At 45.2% G+C, this 21,543-nt stretch overlaps 1 protein-coding gene and 1 pseudogene across 6 annotated transcripts in view; one reads left to right on the top strand and one right to left on the bottom strand.

Moving 5' to 3' along the window:
• CHL1 (cell adhesion molecule L1 like) overlaps positions 1–13,706 on the bottom strand; it is a 290,056-nt gene extending 276,350 nt beyond the window's left edge. For 5 of the 6 annotated variants that reach the window (XM_073592465.1, XM_073592461.1, XM_073592456.1 and 2 more), the window contains exon 1: positions 13,507–13,706. The gene's annotated coding sequence lies outside the window, so the exon portion shown is untranslated. The remainder of the gene's footprint in view (positions 1–13,506) is intronic. The other variant, XM_073592467.1, reaches the window with a different exon arrangement.
• LOC141103159 (uncharacterized) overlaps positions 1–21,543 on the top strand; it is an 84,625-nt pseudogene that overhangs the window by 43,557 nt on the left and 19,525 nt on the right.

The following is a 21,543-nucleotide window of genomic DNA, read 5'->3' on the forward strand; positions in this document are numbered from 1 at the left end:
GTACACCCAATGTGCCCATTATGAGGGGTTCCCACCATCCCTGTGATGACCCCGGGGTCATTCGCTATGATCGAAATGCATACATTCGTAAATTCAAATATTCGTAAATTCGAAATTTGAAAATCCATAAATTCGAAAATTTGTAAATTTGAAAATTCGAAAATCTGTAAATTCAAAAATCGAAAAAATAAGAAAGAAAATCTGAAAATTTGAAAGAACGAAAATCTGAATTAATAACTAATAATAACTAACTATTAAATTATAGGTATTGGAATTTCCTTTCAAATTTGGCTGTTAGTGAACGAATAAGAGTTTATCCGAAGTTACAAATTATCCGAAATAACTAATGCAACATCTAAACAAATGGAACGGAACAAATTAATAATAAATATTTAATAATAATAAAAAGTTTTAATTATTATTGTTATTTATTATTATTAATTTGTTACGTTCCATTCGTTTAGATGCGGCATTCATTATTTCGGATAATTCACAACTTCAGATAAATTCGTATTCGTTACGTTCACTAACAGCCACATTTGAAAGGAAATTCCAATACCTATAATTAACAGTTAGTAATAGTTATTATTAATTAGTTATTTAATTTAGATTTTCAAATTTTCCGGTTTTTGAATTTTCGGATTTTTGTTCTTATTTTCGGATATTCATTCTTTGAATGTCCGTACTTATTTTCGAATTTTCGAAGTTCCGGAATTTCGGATTTTCGAATTTCAAATTTACAAATTGACGAATTTCTGGATTTTCTCATTTCGAATTTATAAATTTACGGATTTTCAAATTATCGCATATATCGATTCGAATTTACCAATATTCGGAAAATACTGTGCTCTTAGGAACCTGTGCCTTGCCACAATTCTGTCTCTGAGCTCTTCAGGCAGTTCCTTTGACCTCATGATTCTCATTTGCTCTGATATGCACTGTGAGCTGTAAGGTCTTATATAGACAGGTGTGTGGCTTTCCTAATCAAGTACAATCAGTATAATCAAGCACAGCTGGACTCAAGTGAAGGTGTAGAACCATCTCAAGGATGATCAGAAGAAATGGACAGTACCTGAGTTATATATATGGGTGTCACAGCAAAAGGTCTGAATACTTAGGACCATAAATCTGCAAAAACGTCAACAATTCTGTTTTTTTCTGTCAATATGGCTGTATTAGATCAAAAGGGTGCTTTTACTAAATACTGAGCAAAGGGTCTGAATACTTAGGACCATGTGATATTTCAGTTTTTCTTTTTTAATAAATCTGCAAAAATATTAACAATTCTGTGTTTTTCTGTCAATATGGGGTGCTGTGTGTACATTAATGAGGAAAAAAAAATTAACTTAAATGATTTTAGCAAATGGCTGCAATATAACAAAGAGTGAAAAATTTAAGGGGGTCTGAATACTTTCCGTCCCCACTGTAGCTCATCATAACAGGACAGAGTATATAGATCAATCCCACAGATCAGGGTATACAGAGCAGCATCCCAGATAGGACTGACAGCACTGCATAGTGCTAAGTCCAGGGCTTTATTTCTCAGAGAATAGGTTCAGGAACTCCCCTTTTCAAGTCACCCCTTGTCTTTGCCCCCTATCCACCTCTGGGCACCGTCCCTTGGTTCCATCCCCTACCCACCTTCCTGTATGGTCCTTTTTAGAGAATACAAAACCAAGTATCATTTTGTGGTGCTAAATAATTTGTATAGATTTTAATAATAAGCATTAAGATATACACCCTTCTTTCAACAGTAGATCCTCCCTTTTAACAATAGACCCCCCCCCCACAACAAAATGACCCCAAGTAACAAAAGATCCACCCTAGTAACAACAGATCCACCCCAGCAACAATAGACCCCTGTCAGCAACAACAGATCTCCCAGCAGCCAGCATCAATAGACCCTCCAGCAGCCAGCAACAATAAACCCCTCTCTCATCAGTAGATCCCTCCCAGCAACAATTGGCCCCCAGCAACGATAGATCCCTCAGTAGCCAGCATCAAAAGACCCCCCAGCAGCCAACAATAGACCCTTCCCTCAACATTAGATTTCTCTCATCAACAATAGATCTCCCAGCCCCAGCACACCCCAGCACCCTTTGCCATTACATACATTCAGTGCAGGAGGTGCCCGAACTGCGTTCCCCTGCGTTCCCGCTGAAAAAAGCCCTGGCTAAGTCCTTCTGAGCCCTATGCAGATCTCCAAACCTCTGGGCTTAGCTATAGTCACAAAAGTCACTAGAGCAGGTAAAAATAATAAGACTACAAGCAGGAGACAGGCAGCAAACATTAGACAGCATGGAGACTTTGACCACAAAACCATTAATATTCATCTCCATTTCTTTGCTGCTCTGCTCTCTTTCTCTAGGGATTGCAGTTAATGGGGAACTTACTGGAAATAAGAAGGAAGAGAACAGTTTGTTATCACATGAGACATATTTTGGAAGACTGGGCATTGTAAACAAAAAAAATATGCTGAGAATTGAGGTGACCACTGAGACAATCACTATCATGAAGGGTAAAATCACCAAAATGTTCACATGAGAAAAGAAAGCATCTGTCAAAACAAGGGTAAACAACTGAATGTTACTACCTGCACTACATTGCATTCAGTGGAGCACAGAGGAGACATCCAGGGTCTTTTAGACCCTGGCTGTCTCATTAAATAGAACCTGCCACCAAAAAATCATCACATCGGGGACTTTTTTCCCTCTATGTCTATCTGATGAAAAAAATAAGTAAGTAAAAAACATTTTTTTTTAAATTGTAAAAAATTAAAAGGTACACCCAAGCACATAAAATCCCACCCCCCCCCCCCCCACAAAAAAAAACGTTGAGGTCCCCCGACCCCCACAAATACACACATAGAAATGTAAACGCATGTGTCAGGGTGCCTACACCTGAAAAGGTTGATTGGGATACACATGTTACATATCGCCACACACACACGTATAGGGGGCTTTTAAAGCATTGCCTATAGAAAATATAGAGTACTAAAATTTGTCGCCATTTCATGGGCACTCGCAAATTTAAGGTTTGCCATGTTGGGTATCTGTTTATTTGGGGCAACCTTGGCTTTTATATTTTACCAAAAAATTGGGTAATGTATTGCGTTTTTTTGCCCCCTAAAATTAACTTTAGTGTATTTTATACTGAAATTTTGTATTTCCTAGGCCTTTGCAGTAATATTGTGCAACATAAAAAAAATTGTAATTACCCCTATTCTATTCTCTAGGGTGTTTGCTGTCAGAAAATATATAATGTTCAGGCTTAAAATTATTTTTTGAACATGTGCAAAAAACACAAAAACAGCTCTTGCAGTGAAAAGGGTTAATGGAGCGCACACCAGAGCTTGATTTGGCTGCTCAGCATGCCTGCGGCGGCCTGTCCTTTAAGGGCGCGCGGGCGCCGCCCCCATCCGTAGCTGCCTCCCCTATCCGGCCCCTTTCAGGACACGCATGGATTCCAATGCGGAGGGGCTATTTTTTATGAAGCACCGATTAGAGCCAGAGGCTCTAATAGGCTTCAATATAGGGTGGGCTCGGGTCGCAGAGAGTGCACTCCGAGCCCACCCAGGTGTGTTACAACAGCGAATCAATATTCACTGTTGTAACACTGATGCTCCTCCCGGCCAATCAGGAAGCTGGTTTTGACACTGGCCACCCGATTGGTTGAAAGGACAGGTGATTCTATTGAAAACCTAGGAGGAGGAGGTGGGACCTCACGGCAGAAGCCGCCGTGATGCAGAGAGGACACAGGAGCCGCTGCCCGCTGCCCATAAGAGCCCACAACCCGCTGCCCGCAAGAGCCCGCAACCCGGCCATAGGAGATCGCAACCCAGCCGCTGCCCATCGACCGTAGTAGCTTCTCATGAGGGACAAGTAGATTGGGACTCCAATTTAGCCCCTTGGACAAGTAGTTTTTAAAAATACGTCCACACATTTTTGTGATCTGACACCTTCTTTTTCAAGTACCGCAAGCCATGCTGAAAATGGGCCAATTTACTATCCCTCAAAAAAGCAAAAACGCTCGGTAAAAAAACACATAAAAAACAGTGTTAAAGTCAATTCACTAAAGGAAATAAATAAATGCAATTACAATAAATAAGTAGTGGTCTAGGCATGCAATAGTTAAGGAATGTGTTTCATTTTAGCTGTTTGTTAAGGAACCAACACACATGGCTCCTGCTGCTATCAATCTATCCAGTGAGGACCCAAGACAGGGGCTGGAGCTGTTGTGCTCATTCTCATCACTGAAAAGATTGGGTTCAGATAAGTAAAAGGGGGGCTGTTGCAGCACCAGAAAATGCATTAAGTTTAAAAACACTGAGACTTTACTTGTAGCGCCCCTGCCCCCATCCCCGGCATCAGGGAGGGCTGAAAAAAAAACAGTCATTTTTAGGATGCAGAGAAGTGAGTTTATTGCTCACAACAGAAAAATGCGGGCGAGAGGGTTAGGGCACAGGACACCCTAGGACAGTAGGCGGGCAGACCAGTAGGCTCCGAAAACAAAACAGCCAGGTGGACAGCAATATAGAACAAGGGCCTTAGGCCTGCACCCAATGTTCTGTACTTACATAACAACAGCTGTCTCTTATAGCAACCAAAAACCCACAACACCATGCAGGGTTTCCTTGGATGAGTCCCCTTGACACTTTCCCAGCTTCTCCACAGTCCCCGGCTCATGAAGAGTAACCTCTGGTACTTCATCCCAGAACTCCATCCTTCTCCTCATGCCTCTGGCAACAAAAGTCTCTCTCTCTGGTTGGCAGAGCCTCTCCCATGCCCCTAGGCAGCAAATTGTTTTCTCTGGCAGAGCTTTGAGCACAAGGCCAGGCCTTAGACCCCAGGCCTCACCCAATGCAGCCATTCCTCACACATCGACATCAGACCAAGGTCTGGGTAGAAGGACCTCGATCAGCTAAATTACTCCAAATATATACTATTTCCTAGCATGCTCTGTAGCATTAAACTCCTACTGATTGGTTGAAAGAGATATAAATATTCATAACTCAGTCTCACTGCAGCTCATCATACTAATGCCAAAGGCAACAGTGCCACCTATTTACAGAAGAGAGGAACCACAGTTAAACAAGGCTTTGGCACATTTTAATTGTTCATAGTCTATGGCATCGAGCAGAACGGTGGAAGAGAGTACTTCAGGCTGGTCATCAGGCACATTCGGGTAGACAGCAAGCACCTCCGGACAGACAGTGGACACCTCCGGGCAGACAGCGGGCTCTGGGTCATTGAGCTGGGCAGCGGGCTCCCTACTGGCAAGCTGTAACAGGGACTGACTCAGCAAGCAGAGTAACGGGCATCGGTTTGACAGACTGGGGCACCAATATCAAGACAACAGGCTGGAAGGCAGGCACCAAGACATCAGGCTGGAAGGCGGGCAACGAGACATCAGGCTGGGAGGCGGGCACTGAGACATCAGACTGGAAAGCGGGCACATCAGACTGGAAAGTGGGCACATCAGACTGGAAGGCAGGCACCGAGACATCAGACCGGGCATCAGGTACTGGAACTTCAGACTGGGCAGCAGACACAGGCGCTGGTACATCAGGCAGAACAGCAGGTGTTGGCACAACAGGCTGAACAGCAGGTGCATTGGACTGGATAGCAGGTACTGGAACTTCAGACCGGGCAGCCAGTATACTGGAACTTCAGACTGGGCAGCAGGCACAGGCACTGGCACAACAGGCAGAACAGCAGGTACTGGCACAACAGGTTGAACAACAGGTATATCGGACTGGACAGTAGTCACTGGAGCGTCAGACTGGAACATGGACACTGGGATGTCAGGCTGAGCAGCAGGCACTGGGACCTCATACTAGACAACAGGCACAGGCATTCGCACAACAGGCTGAGTAGCAGACACTGGCACATCAGGCTGGGCAGAAGACAGGAACACATCAGGCTGGGCAGCGGACAGGAACACATCAGGCTGGGCAGCGGACAGGAACACATCAGGCTGGGCAGCGGACAGGAACACATCAGGCTGGGCAGCAGATGGAGGCACATCAGGCTGGGAAGCGGAGGATGGCACATCAGGCTGGGAAGCGGAGGATGGCACATCAGGCTGGGAAGCGGAGGATGGCACATCAGGCTGGGAAGCGGAGGATGGCACATCAGGCTGGGCAGCAGACAGTGGCACATCAGGCTGGGCAGCAGACAGTGGCACATCAGGCTGGGCAACAGACAGGAACACATCTGACTGGACAGCAGACACTGGCACAACAGGTTGAACGGTAGGCACATCAGACTGATCGGCAGGTATTGAAACATCGGAGTGGAACATGGACACGGGAACATCAGATTGGGGCACAGGAACTTCAGGTGGAGACACTGGCTGGATAGCAGGCAGAGGTTTGGCAGAATCAGGTGGGTTATCAGGTTCAGCTGGCATGCAAGCAGACTGGAGCAGGTTGGTTGGTGTGGAAGCAAGTTGGGTTACTGGCAGGATCGTGTGAGTGGGGAAGAACTTCCATTTCTTCTTTGGCTTAACTGCTGGAGATCTTTAGGTGGCTGTAGGACTGTAGGTAGGAGGTGAGGCATACTGAAACGAAGGGCTGGGATATGGCAAGGAAGGGGGGAACAGTGGCCAGAGGAAGTTTTTGTGGGGAAGTTGCAGGTAGCAGAGAAGAGGCAGGTGGGTTAAAGGTAGGATAGGTGCAGGAAGTAGAAACAGGGTATTGATACTTGGTGGGGAGCAGGGTATATTGGACTGTAGCTGAGGTTGCCAGGGGTGATTGGAGAAAGGACGTCTGAGCAGGCAGGTGTTTAGTAGCAGGTCTGGGTTGTGGAGAGCTGACAGAAGCTGGGCATAACAGGTCTGACCATGCCTGAAGTACAGGTAGCACAAAAGTGGGCTCACATACCCTCTGTCTGACCAGGGACTGCACTTCATCTATACAATCTTTCAACAACAGTTTGGGACAAACCGAATAGTGCTCCAAAAAGGATGCAGAGTCATCTTCATACAGCCATACTAATGCCCCGTACACACGGTCGGACTTTGTTCGGACATTCCGACAACAAAATCCTAGGATTTTTTCCGACAGATGTTGGCTCAAACTTGTCTTGCATACACACGGTCACACAAAGTTGTCGGAAAATCCGATCGTTCTATACGCGGTGACGTAAAACACGTACGTCGGGACTATAAATGGGGCAGTGGCCAATAGCTTTCATCTCTTTATTTATTCTGAGCAGGCGTGGCACTTTGTCCGTCGCATTTGTCTACACACGATAGGAATTTCCGACAACGGATTTTGTTGTCGGAAAATTTTATCTCCTGCTCTCCAACTTTGTGTGTCGGAAAATCCGATGGAAAATGTCCGATGGAGCCCACACACGGTTGGAATTTCCGGCAACACGCTCCGATTGGACATTTTCCATCGGAAAATCCGACCGTGTGTACGGGGCATACAGACGCAATCTGGTTAATGCTGAAGGGGGGAGAAAAGTCATCATGGCCCTTGGGATACAGGGCAGGGCCGGCTCTGTACACATTCCAAACAAAGGCTGAACGTCCTCAAACAGTATACTGCCCTGATCGACCACAGAGTGAGCTAAACGGATTATTTCCAGCAGCTGATCACTGGACCACCCTTTCAATGTCTGGCAGAGATATTCAGAACTCTCTGTTGCCAGCAGAGCATAATAAACAATTATATCTGAATTCATCCCAGCAACGTGAAACAGAACCGAGATGGTTCCCCTGTGCAGCCGCTTCTGGTCAGAGATGACCTTGGTATACTGTCATGAACAGGTGTGACCAGATTGTGTGGACTGCAAAGAGGAAACCAAAACGCATGTAAAGTGAATAAGAATAATGTTTATTTAAGATGAGTGATATAAATAAGTAAACACCCCAAATACAAATAGTGCTCAACCAACCAACAGAAATCCACAGACAACAGATAATATATACAGCCAAAGGGAGGTACCGAAATCAAACACGTTAGCCAGGCCAGGGTCATACACAGGGGATCAGCAACTGAACAAGGGCAGGTCAGGAGAGGGAGATAATGGATGGGATCAGGCTTATAAGGGAACTGGAACACAGGAGGGACAGGATCAGGATGGGATCGGGTACAGGGTCAGGTGCAGGCTCAGGCTCAGGCTCAGGTTCGGGTTCAGGGCGCAAGGAAGGAAGATACCAAGGGAAGCATGTGCGGGCTTGCCGGGTATTTATGTGACTGCCAGTGATTGTCCTCATGTAACACCTGAGCACACAGACTGTTGTCTGCTCCATACTGCCAGGATCTATCCGCTGGTGGACGTCAGTACTGCGGCCCAATGATGACATAACACCAGCAGGGAAAGACTCTCCCGACAGTTCCACACTGCCCGGAGACACCTGCTGGTGGTCCTCAGTACTGCACGCCAAATGATAGATCTTACCAGCGGACGGACCCTTTCCTGACACTGCAACTGTGATGATCCCTCTGCTGGTGCTTAGATTGCTGTCCCAAAGCAGGAAAGTCTCTGTACAGGGTGGGATCTAAGAGCATCAGAATAAACACTATGTCAGACGGTTCATTATTTGACAACAGCAGCTATTACAGCTGCTGTATTTACACAGCAAACCCCATTTTGACAGCTGGGAATTGCATACAAGTGCAAAATGGGAGCAGCAGTGGGGTAGACATACACTCTATGCACCTCTTATGAGTTTTTTTGGAGTGTCTACCATGCCCAGTGTCTACAACTGGTTGAACTGTTGTATATCATACAGTGCCTTGAAAAAGTATTCATACCCCTTGAAATTTTCCACATTTTGTCATGTTACAAAAATGTAAATGTATTTTATTGGGATTTTATGTGATAGACCAATACAAAGTGGCACATAATTGTGAAGTGAAAGGAAAATGATAAATGGTTTTCAAATTTTTTTACAAATAAATATCTGAAAAGTGTGGCGTGCATTTGTATTCAGCCCCCTGAGTCAATACTTTGTAGAACCACCTTTTGCTGCTATTACAGCTGCAAGACTTTCTGGGAATGTCTCTACTAGCTTTGCACAACTAGAGAGTAAAATTTTGGCCCATTCTTCTTTGCAAAATTGCTCAAGCTCCGTCAGATTGGACGGAGAGAATCTGTGAACAGCAATTTTCAAGTCTTTCCACAGATTCTCAATTGGATTTAGGTCTGGACTTTGACTGGGCCATTCTAACACATGAATATGCTTTGATCTAGACCATTCCACTGTAGCTCTGGCTGTATGTTTGGGGTTAATGTCCTGCTGGAAGGTGAACCTCGGCCCCAGTCTCAAGTCTTTTGCAGACTCTAACAGGTTTTCTTTTAAGATTGGCCTGTATTTGGCTCCATCCATATTCCCATCAACTCTGACCAGCTTCCCTGTCCCTGCTGGAGAAAAGCATCCCCACAACATGATGCTGCAACCAAGTGAGAGAAAATCCACATTTTGAATTGTCCTCAGATTAGCGTGGAACTCTTCCGAAGGGCACACTTGTTACAATGACAGCTGAGTGGATTTACTGCACCTTTGAGAGATTTCCTCTCACTACCTGGTGTGGTAAAACATGGTGTCCCCCCTCCACTAGCCTGCCACAGTGCTCACCCCTGCTAGCCTGCCAAAGTGCTTCCCCCCACTAGCCTGCCAAAGTGAGGCCCTCTGACATGATGGGGGTCCTCTGTTGTGATGGGGGCCTCTGATATGATGGGAGGACTCTGATGTGATTGGGGTAGGGTTGCCACCTGTCTAGTATTCACTCGGGCAGCCCAGGTTTGGAATGATATGTCCAGATTCTGGTCCAACTGAAACCCGGACACATTATACAATACAATGAACATCTACTACAGGACATCTTCTCCTCCTTACTGTACACCTCTACAGCAGCATGCAGGCTCTGATTGGAAGTGGTCGGGCTAAGGCAGGAGGTAGCTGGTTGTGGCTGGGCAATCACTGGAGGTGCGCGGGCAATAGAACGTATGGACACACTGTACACAGCACAGCTCAAGCCGCTGGGCATTTCCAGGTTTCCGCATGGCAGCCATCTTTATGCCTGTGTGCAAGATCATAATTTGGACCTTAATACCACAGAAAGCAATGGTTGTGGTTTTTAGGGTCTCTAGGTAGTGCCTGCTGCTTACATAGTACAGTAAAGATGCCCGATAATTGAGGGGTTAAATGCCTTGTGCGGCCGTTCGTCTCCCACTCAGCTCCTTCCTAACAGGATTGCCAACCCCCCCACATGGAAAATCTTTTGACAGTGCATGTTTTTTTACTTAGAACTTGAAGATATAGAAATAGGAATGAGAGAGAGATGGGGGAGATGGTGGGGAAAGAGGTGGGGGGGGTGTGAGGTTAAGGAGAAGCGGAGGAGAGGGTGGTGAAAGAGAGAGGAGGTTGAGAGAAGGAGTGAGTGAGAGGGGGTCAAGAAGAGAGAGGGGGCGAGAGAGAGAGTGGTGAAAGAGGGGGTGAGAGAGAGGAAGAGGGGGGTGGGAGAGGGAGGGGGTTCGACGGGGGTGAGAGAGAGAGAAAGGGGTGAGAGATGAGGTGAAAGACGGGGAGAGAGAGAGAGAGAGGGGTGAAAGAGAGAAGGGGGAGAGAGAGGGAGGATGTGAGAGAAGGGGGCTCCCCCTATTCCCCCCATACTGCCCCAGGAGACTCCCCCACCCCCCCCCCAAAAAAAACTACAGCGAGAGATCACTCTCCAAAATATTGTTATACTATAATCTGAATAATTATATCAGCAGGGTTCACTATATCAGCTGTGGTGAAGGAGTCAGTGTCCACTCATGCCACCTAATATTATGGACCGTCCCTGGTGTCATCCCGCTGGTGGGTGTCACAACTCTGGCGGGTGTCACCGGGGTGAGGTACGCACTCCCCGCACCCTCATAGCGACGCCACTGGCTTTAGATATACTCTAAACCAGCTTTTATCTCCATTTATCTGATCAGTCTTGACACCCTTTAAATCTCAAGAAACCCCTGTCTACAATGTAAAAAAACATAAATGTTATTTACAAATGGAAAAACCTGAAACGGAGTGAATGTACACCGTGAACTACCTTGATGAAAATAACGTTACATCAGAAGCCCCCCTTCACAATAGAGATACCCCCATCACATCTCTGGTCCCCCCCAATCACATCAGAGTCCTCCCATCACATCAGAGTTCTGCTTTCACATCAGAGGCCCCCTATCACAACAGAGGACCCCCATCATGTCAGTGGTCCCACACATTCATGTCAGAATACCCCTATACATTAGAGCCCCCTCTCTACATGGAGCCCCCCATAGCATTAGAGCACCCCCATCACAGAGCCCTACAAATTACACAGTCCCCCATCACAGAGTCCCCCAGTCACTCAAGCCCCCCATCACAGAGCCCCCCCCTCCAATTACACATGTCCCCCATCACAGAGCCCCCCCCCCTCCAATTACACATGTCCCCCATCACAGAGCCCCCAAATCATATAGCCCCATGTTCACATCAGAGTCCTACCTTTTCCAGCAGCACAGCAGAGGGCAGTAGGTTAGGGCTAGAATAAGGCAGCATAGGCAGCTGTCTTAGGGCGCCGGGCTGGGGGGTGGAGGGGCGCAGTAAAAAACTTTGTCCCCGACCACTTGCTGGGTATTTGGATTTTTATGTCTTCTTTGCCCCCCCAGCAAGCAACCTAAGACTTCCACGCTGTGCTGTGAAGAGAGGGCGCAGCGTGGAAGTTTTAGTTTCCCTGCTGATTACTAGAGGACAAAAATCCTTGCATGGCCCTGAAGGAGGTGGAGGTGGATTGGAGGAAGTGGACTTCTAGTTTCACCTGAATGCTGGGGGTAGCCCTGCATGCCACCTGCCAGGATCAGAGTCATGTGTTGCAATAGAGCATAGAGCTGACCGTCATCTTCATGGCGACAAATGACCCTTCGCATCCTGACCCTAGTTTCATTGGTTGTTTTGGTGCTGGGGTCAATCCACCAACACCATGACAACTCATGACACTGTTTCAGCGCAAACTGGGTCCCATGCTTGAGGCAACCTGGGGGAATCCAGACAGGATCCCTTGGTCCCACTGCATCCTGGTTGAGAAACATTGCTGTAAACTACCTTATATCTCTTGTGGTGGCCATACACAGAATGAGTTTACATATGATCATGTTGCCAATTGATTTACTGTCCTGGAGAAAAATATGAACAGAAGATAACAAGATCGTTTGAAGTGCCATGCAGTTAACAATCATATTGGTCTATCGACAGTATTTTTCTACAAACATATTTTCCATCCAGACTGATTAGAATAATTTAGATGAAATAGATTGTTTTTACTCCAGAATGATCAATAACACAGTATATGCCTTTTCAATAATTCATAGATGCAACCATATTTTCTGATTTTCTGAAAACAAAAAAAAGAACATTTGATCGGATTGTTACATTCATGGCAACCATTAAGGTCTTGATGGTAAATCATTGTGCCCTACTTCCTGAACCTGCTGTGTCCATTGTAGAAGGGATCTCACTACTCCTGTTATATTTATCATTCATTTTATGTTTTGGGAATACAGCAAGAGGAGTGAGTAAGCAACCCCCAAGGTTGGTGGAAAAAGCCACGAACTATAGAGGACTGAAATATGTGCTGGAGTCTCCAAAAGATCAAGGAAGCCTGCAGCCCACTCCATTACACCTACAACCAAAATATCACTTTTGGATTGACTGACCCTTACACCTTACAATGTAACACATCAGCTCAACTAATATGATATTGGAGGAGCCTTTGCATGCCATCTCATCCTAGTGACAGACCCCGTGCCAGTGTTGTCTATTACAAATCTCCTTCGCTCTGTCACACGAATCATGCAAAGTAAAGAAATGAGTCAAGTGATTCATTATGTAAATGCTACTAAAACTTTTCAGTAGTGCTAAACTCGTAAGATGTGATTCAGAAAGCATCCTATGTTAAATAAGAGCTATCTACTATATATCTTCAGCCCAGCTTATCTGGTACTCTATTTAGGCTCATCACGTACAATACTACAAGGCGTACTGTAAACACAATTTTAACGACTACTATGCTAGACTGCAATACAAGTCATTTTCAAGATTTCACTTGAATCAAATATTAACTTACAGTAAAGACATGAAAATAACAGATAGAACTAAATCTAAAGTCCAAAAAAAATCAGTTTATAGTATGAATGACCAGTACATTTCTAGGGACAAAAACTCAGAACCTGGAACCGTCTCTGGAATTTAAATATCTGGTCCCCGGAGAATCGGACCACTTGTAGCTCAGCAAGCTCTGCAATAAGTTAGATATCCACATTTTAAAGAGCTGTCCAATCAACCAATTAATTCCCTGAATCTATTCGCCTTCCTTTATTTATTATTCTACATTAATCTCATTAGGGATAATTACAGGATGACAGCCATTCACACAGGAAACTCTTTGACACCATGCAATTTTCTGTGATCCCATGAAATGAGAAGTGAAGGCTTCAGTGGTTCCTGCACCATGCAGTATCATTTACTCACCTCCCTGGATTTGCTATGCCTGGCTCATCTCATGGATCTGATACTGGCAGCCCGGGTCTCCCCCAAAGTGAGGTGCAACCTCATCCCACCCTGATCCACCCACCGTCCTTCTTCCTAAATCAGACTTTACACAAAGCAGCGGAGAAGATCGTGACCAGAATCCAAATGTCTCCATGCACAGACAGGAGTCATAGCAACTGCTGCAACACTGCGACTATGTGGAGTGAGGGAGACCCCCATCAGCAGCCTCTACAAACAGACAGGGGTGGGGTGGGAGGAAGAAAAAAAAATCCCATTCATCAGAGTACTGGCAGCATGGCTTCTCAAATATTGCAAGAGATAGTTTAGGAAGTCAGAGGGGCCCGAAGTGTAAGGCCTGATTCACACGTATGCAGGTTGCAGTTTGCATATTGCAGGTGCATTTTGCGTTTTTCAATACACATTTTTGAGCCATTGAAGTCTATGGAACCAAAAACCAGAAAAAAGTCCCTGACCCTTTCCATAAAATGCACAGATGTGAACTACATCCATAGGAAACCATGTTAAATAGACTTTTCTGCAAAACTGAAAACACACTAAAAAATGCATAGGTGTGAACCAGGTCCTAGACAAGTGAAGGAGTATAAAAAGGCGTAGTGGAGGAAAGAGTTAAAAAGCGCTAAAGGACTGCAGTAGCGAGCGTGAGAAGCAGCAGGTTAGTGCTGTTTATAGCGGGTACAGAAACTTCTAGAAAATATGGGAGCTAGAACAGGTTAGTGCCATTTATACATTTAGGTGAAGTGCAATATGTTTGATTTAGAAGCAAAAAAACTAGAACAGTAGTGACAGACTGTGGGGCTAAATTCACAAATCAGTTTTTCTGATTTTATTTTGTTTTATTCAACCTTATTTTCATTGAACAGGCACTGCATCTGTCTCACATCTCTTAAGCTTTCCATACACAATTAGATTTTTGCACGAACATTCATGGAAAAATCGTTTGTCAGAACATGAACAATCTTTCTAGTCAACTAATTTTGTTTGACAGCCCAGACCTGCTATTTGAATGGAATCCCAGACATTTTAAAGAGGAAGTAAACTTCCATCACTACATTTTACTCATAGGTAAGCCTATAATAAGGCGTACCTATAAGTAGTGTAAATATCTCCTAAAAGACCCGTCCATAAGGGGCGCAGGGCCGCCACCCCACTAATCCATGTGCGCTGGACGCATGGATTCCAATGGGTTTTTTTTTTTTAAAGCACATGATTAGAGCCAGAGCTGGGTATTCGCTATTGTCTTCCCTATTCTCCTCCTGGACAATCAGGAAGTGGATCATGCGACCCGATTGGTCGAGAATAGAAGTCATCGTATTGGCCGCCGAGGAGGAGGAGACGCAGGGGAAGTCGCCGTGAAGCCGAGGAGGAGGAGACGCAGGGTGAAGCCGCTGAGTTGGAAGCGCTGCCCCTAGATGGGGTAAGTGCGGGGCTGGTGGGCTGACAGGGGGGTTGTGTGATCGACTGACCAGGGGGGTTGGTAGGTGTCAGGTGGTTTGTTTGCTGCCCCCCCCCCCCCCAAATGGAGCACCAGCCCCCACTGTCCTAAGCGTGCACAGTTTAGGAGATATTTACTTACATGCAGCCAGTGACATCACTGGCGCATGCACTCGGAAGGAACGGCCACCTGTGCCATCTCTTCAGAGCCCTGTGCCATGACCGGTGGCTCCTGCGCTCATGCGTCAGAGTGATGTCATCGCGGCCCCCTCCCCACCTCTTCACCTTAAACAATAGCCCCCCTCCTGCCTCTCCACCCTAAACAATAACCCCCCCTCTCGCCTCTCCACCCTAAACAATAACCCTCCTCTCCACCCTAAACAATAACCCCTCCTCCCCACCCTAAATAGCTCCCCTTCCTCGCCTCCCCACCCTAAACAATAACCCCCCTCTCGCCTCCCCACCCTAAACAATAACCCCTCCCCACCTCTCCACCCAAACAATATCCCCCCTCCTGCCCCTCCACCCTAAACAATAACCCCCCTCCTGCCTCTCCACCCTAAACAATAACTCCCCTCTCGCTTCTCCACCCTAAACAATAACCCCTGCTCCCCTCCTCTCCACCCGAAACAATAACCCGGTAAAAACAAGAAATAAAATGGGACTTTATATGAGGTATGTGTGACAACAGAAACGCAGTCAATATAAAAACACAATGTTTATTACTAAATAATGAATACATACTATGTTAGAAAAATCCATTCATAGGTTTGTGTCCATAATGACAACATGTAACAAACATTGTATGTAAAAAACTGGCAACAACAATAAATGATACATTGTATAACTAGAAAAGGTACAATTTCTGGGGAAATTGTGAAAGTGTTCTTGCCTCTACAACTGGAGTGGGCGGAGTAACTGGGTGGGGTGGAGTGGCTTGAGTAACTGTGAAAAGTGTTAAAAAGCTTAATATTTTAAAAAGTATAAATAGTAGTAAAAAAGTTCCATCATTCGCTGAAAGAGCTGAACATTTTTTTCAAAAGTAATTTTTTTTTTCAAAAATGAATTTTTTTTAATCAAAAATGATTTTTTTTTCTTCAAAAATGATTTTTTTTTCAAAAGTAATTTTTTTTTTCAAAGGTAATTTTTTTTTTCAAAGGTAATTTTTTTTTTCAAAAATGAATTTTTTTATTTCAAAAATAATTTTTTTTTCGAAATTATTATTTTTTTTAAAGTAATTTTTTTTTCAAAAATAATTTTTTTTTTCAAAAATATTTTTTTTTTTCAAATATATTTTTTTTTCAAAAATAATTTTTTTTTCAAAAATATTTTTTTTTTCAAATATATTTTTTTTTTAAAAGAAATTTTTTTTTCAAAAATATTTTTTTTTTTCAAAAATAATTTTTTTTTTCAAAAATATTTTTTTTTTCAAAAATATATATTTTTTTTTTTCAAAAATGATTTTTTTTTTTTCAAAAATTATTTTTTTACTTTTTTCAAAAATTTTTTTTTTTTCTCAAAAATATTTTTTTTTTTACATGGGGCGGTCATAATGTTTTGGCTGATCATGGGGTGGTCATAATGTTTTGGCTGATCATGGGGTTGTCAGCTTTTGTCACTTCCCACTCTAGTTTTGAACATTTCGCCATTCATTCCTATGGGACCAATTTTGCCGCAAAAACGTCATTTCGTGGGCCATTCGGCAAAACATTCCACAAAGTAATAACACACCAATCGGGAACAATCCGCTCGTTTCGGTATATTATTTGTCTCTGTAGTGTGAAAACTGTGGGAGGAGTCTACAAGCATTATCAAGTCTAGCAGATGAAGTCACATGCATTTGGAGTGTCTCAGCATCTTGTGTTTACAACCACTGTTTCCTAGCAACGCTCATGCCCTGTTTATGCTTCCCAAATACTGCTTCATCAAAACTGCCCCATCAGAATTACCCCATCAAAACTGCCCCATCATATTCCTCTATTATAAATCAGTACATGGTGTGTCTGTCCCCTCCCCCGGGCTCTGTAATCAGCTGAGATGCTCCAGCCACCTTCCCCCCCTGTGTATAACAGAAGCTTTGGTAACCATGGCAACAAAACAAACACTAACAGTACACTCTGATTAATGGCTAAAATTTCCTGAAATGACCTCTAAACAAATGGCCGTATTTTAAAAACTATACATCCTACAGCGAAGATCTTTATATTGTGAGAATCACAAGACCCAGACCTAGATTTTGATGTATAGTATGTCTCTGAAATATTAAAAATGAAGGCACAGTCGCAGTTTAGAAATTGCCCTTCAAATTTGGAGGGGGCTAGAGTGTAGTTTCAATGAATGTCAATGGACGGCGTGAGTTGCAAACAAATGGTCATATTGTGAAAACTATCAGGACTATGGCTTAGCCGTGGACATGTTTAGTGGCAGCAGGGATAGCTGAACGTTTTGATATAAGATTTGTGTAGGTGGGCTTGAAAATGAGGGAGTGGCGGCAGTTTAGAAATCATGTTCTGATTTTCCAGCTTTTGTCATCTCCCACTCTAGTTTCCCCATTCATTCCTATGGGACCAATTTCGCCGCAAAAACGACGATATTTCGTGAACCATTCGGCGAAACGTTCCACAAAGTAATAGCACACCATTCGGGAACAATCCGCACGTTTCGGTATATTACTTGTCTATGTAGTGTAAAAACTGTGGGAGGAGTTAGGGTGGTAAATTTGGCTATAATAATAAGAATAATATATATGTGAGATAACAGTAAGTGGTCTTGCTATGCAAGAACACTTAATAAATGACTACTGCATCAATATACTACATTATAGGGTAAATATAGAACCTTCCCACTGTAACCCTATAGAGGTACTCTTGATGAAAGCAAGAATTGGCCTTGCTGTAAAAAATTGCAATGATATGCACCTGTCAAACAGGTGCTGAAAAATTGGTCTTTGGGTGTCGGTGGCGCCTTCCCACCGTAACCCTATAGAGGGACTCTTGATGAAAGCGAGAATTGGCCTTGCTGTAAAGAATTGCAATGATATGCACCTGTCAAACAGGTGCTGAAAAATTGGTCTTTGGGTGTTAATTGTGCCCATGAAACCTATACCAAAAACATTCTTCCAGATGAAATGATTGAGCACCCTCAAAGCTAGGCAGCCTCGAAGTCCTGCAGAGATTCCACATCCCAAAAAGACTTAATCAGTGACATCGGCATCAGGGGCTTCATAGCTGGTAATCCAGGACTGATTCAGTTTTATAAAAGTCAAACGGTCCACAGAGTCTGTGGACAGACGCGTTCTATGATCAGTAATAAAACCTCCTGCAGGACTGAATGCCCGTTCTGAAAGCACGCTGGATGCAGGGCAGCCCAATAACTCAATAGCATACTGGGCAAGTTCTGGCCAGTGGTCCATTCTCATGACCCAGTAAGTCAGTGGATCGTCAGCTGGAAAGTTCTCCATCTCTATTTTGGCCCCGAGGTAATCGTTCACCATGTGATGCAGACGCTGCCGATGGGATGTAGAAGCTAACAGCCCTGGGCGGCGAGGACTAAAAAAATTCTGAAATGCCACACTTAGGTGGACGTCTTCTCCAACGCTCCTCGCTTGACCAACAGAAGACTCAAAACTACGTTTTCCACGACACTGTAACCTACTGGAGTCAGGAAAAACGTTCAATAAAATCCTCTTTAACGTGTCCTCAAGAGATTTTATCTTCTGCACTCTGTGGGGACGGGGTGAGTTCTGAGACCTTCCCCTTATAACAGTGGTCAAGGAGGGTTGCCAACCAGTAATCATTCTTCTCCTTTATGCCACGTATTCTTGGGTCCTTTCGCAGGCTTTAAAGCATGAGGTTGCCCATGTGCCTCAAATTTGCTGAGGCTTGAAAAGCAAACTCCTCAGGGTCACTCAGGATGACAGCATCTGGAACTTCCTCCTCCCAGCCATGCACTACTCCTAAGGGTCCTGGGGTTGGAAAGCCATTGCTTACAGATTGATGCATGTCTTCCTTTTCTTCAAAGCCTATGAAAGTGCCAGAATCCTCCTCATCCTCCTCCCTTCTCTCCCCCTGTGACATAGGAATGATGGTGTCTGGATAAAGTGGGCCTTGAGGGGAAAGGAAGTCCTCCTCTTCCTCCTGCTGCTCTGCCTCCAGTGCCCTGTCTATAATGCCACACAGAGTCTGCTGCAGCAGGAACACAACAGGGATTGTGTCACTGATGCAAGCACTGTCACTGCTCAGTATCCTTGTGGCCTCCTCAAATGGTGACAATACAGTGCATGCATCCTTAAGGATCAGCCATTGGCGTGGGGAAAAAAAAGCTGAGGCGGCCTGAGCCTGTCCTCATACCATACTGGCACAGGTACTCGTTGACGGCCTTCTGCTGCATGTATAACCGCTGCAGCATTCCCAAAGTTGAGTTCCATCTGGTGGGCATGTCACAAATCAGGCGGTTTACGGGCAGGTGTAATTCGCACTGAATTTCAGCCACCTGAGCACTGGCTGTGTATGACTGCCTGAAATGGCTACAGACTCTTCTGGCCTGCTTTAGTACATCTTGCATCCCTTGGTACGTAATTAGGAAACGCTGCACCACCAAACTGAGGACATGTGCAAGGCATGGCACATGTGTCAACTTTCCCTGTCTAAGGGCAGACAGGAGTTTTTAGCCATTATCAGACACCACCATTCCTGGCTCCAGCTGGCATGGTGTGAACCAGGTCTGGGCCTGTCCCTGCAGAGCCTCAAGAATCTCTGCTCCGATATGGTTCCTTTCCCCTAAACACACCAGCTGAAGCACCTCATGGCACCTTTTAGCCTGACTCTAGGAATAGCCCTTTAAATGCTTAGGGGGTACCTGATGTTCATAGGACAATTCTGCAGAGGAGGGCATGGAGGTGGCGGAGGAGGAGGAGGGGGTAGAGCTCACAGGTCTGGCATCATCACCAACAGCTGTATGGAGGCATAAGGGCACAACAAGCTGCAGCACCGAGACCTGTCCTGCATCCTTTCGAGTTGCAGGCAGCATTACCCAGTGTGCTGTGAATGAAAATATATCGTTCCTGCCCAAGCTTGCTGGAGAACCTGTCAGCAGTAAGGTGGATTTTACGGCTGACTGCCTTGCCCAACAATGCCAGAACATTCCCTTCCACGTGATGGTAGAGAGATGGAACGGCCTTACGTGAAAAGTAGTAGCGACTGCGAACCTGCTATTGTGGTACAGCACATTGTGCAAATTCACAGAAAGGGGACAGAACCTACCAGGCTGAAAGGCAGAAGTTGGAGAGCCAACAGCTTTGACAAGCTTACATTCAGACGCTGGGCATGTGAGTGGCAGGGACTGTATTTTTTTTTCTGCTGCAGCAGATGGGGCAGAGAAATTTGCTGGCTACAGTCTACAGCTGGTGCTGTGCTGCTGGCAGATGTGCTGCTAGGACCTGGGACACCCTGTGCTATACCATCATCCCTGTCAGTGGAAGCTGCTGAGAGGTGATGACTCGGTATCGCAGGGGCAAACTGAAGTGGGTAAGGAGGAGGAGGAGGGACATATTTGTGCCTCTTTTGTGTGGCTTTTAGGTGCTCTTGCCAACGGGCTGAGTGTTGGACATTAAATGCCTTGTTAAGCATGTGAAAGTGCCAGAATCATCCTCCTCATCCTCCTCCCCTCTCTCCTCCTGTGACATATTAATGATGGTGTCTGGATAAAGTGGGCCTTGAGAGGAAAGGAAGTCCTCTCAAATGGTTGGTGTTTTTGCCACGTTTGATGTGCCTGATACACAGTTTGCAGATAACAACAGTGCGATCTGCTGCAGATGTGCTGAAAAAGCTGAGTTTTGGGGAGTGGGCTGGGAGATAACAGCTGCAGAATGTAATGGAATAGGGTGGCTGCTCACTACTCTTTCTTGATGTTGGCCTCCTTGGGGTTGTGCCACCTCACCTTCAGTTTCCTCCTCTGCTCTATCTGGCACACAAATGGTATCAGTGATCTCATCATCATCTCCATCTCCTCCATCTTCATCATTACCACTGGAGACAACTTGGCAATACGCTGCGGCTTGTGAATGCCAATTTGTCTACCAGTGTTCCTCCCTCACTCTAGGCTCATGTTCCTGTCATCCTCAACCTCAGAACCAGCATCTGAATCCAGTAATGGCTGGGCATCATCAAGGGGCAAGTGGCTGATGCTGTGGTCAAATAACTCAGCTGACTCCTCAATGGCTGATGTTGAGGCTATGGCAGGAATAGATGTAGACAAGGAGGCAGGTTTATCCACTCTGGCAACTGCAGGGGAATGTACACTTGTCTTTGCTTGCGTGACAGAGGATGAGGAGGATGAGGAAGGTTTAGTAAGCCAGTCCACCACCTCCTCTGCATGCTGTGGCTGGATAGCACGGGCAAACTCACGAAACAGAGGAAATTATGCCCTGCCTGAGGACTGACCACCATGTCCACCTTTGTCTGTGGACACATTTGTTGTTGGCCCCCTTACAGTGCCAAGGGAACATCTGCCTCTCCTTGTTGTCCTCCCAGACATTATTGGGAGGGAGAGGGCGGTGCTTATAAG

Source organism: Aquarana catesbeiana, linkage group LG07 (genome assembly GCF_042186555.1).
Source record: "Aquarana catesbeiana isolate 2022-GZ linkage group LG07, ASM4218655v1, whole genome shotgun sequence".
In the NCBI taxonomy this organism is placed as follows: domain Eukaryota; kingdom Metazoa; phylum Chordata; class Amphibia; order Anura; family Ranidae; genus Aquarana; species Aquarana catesbeiana.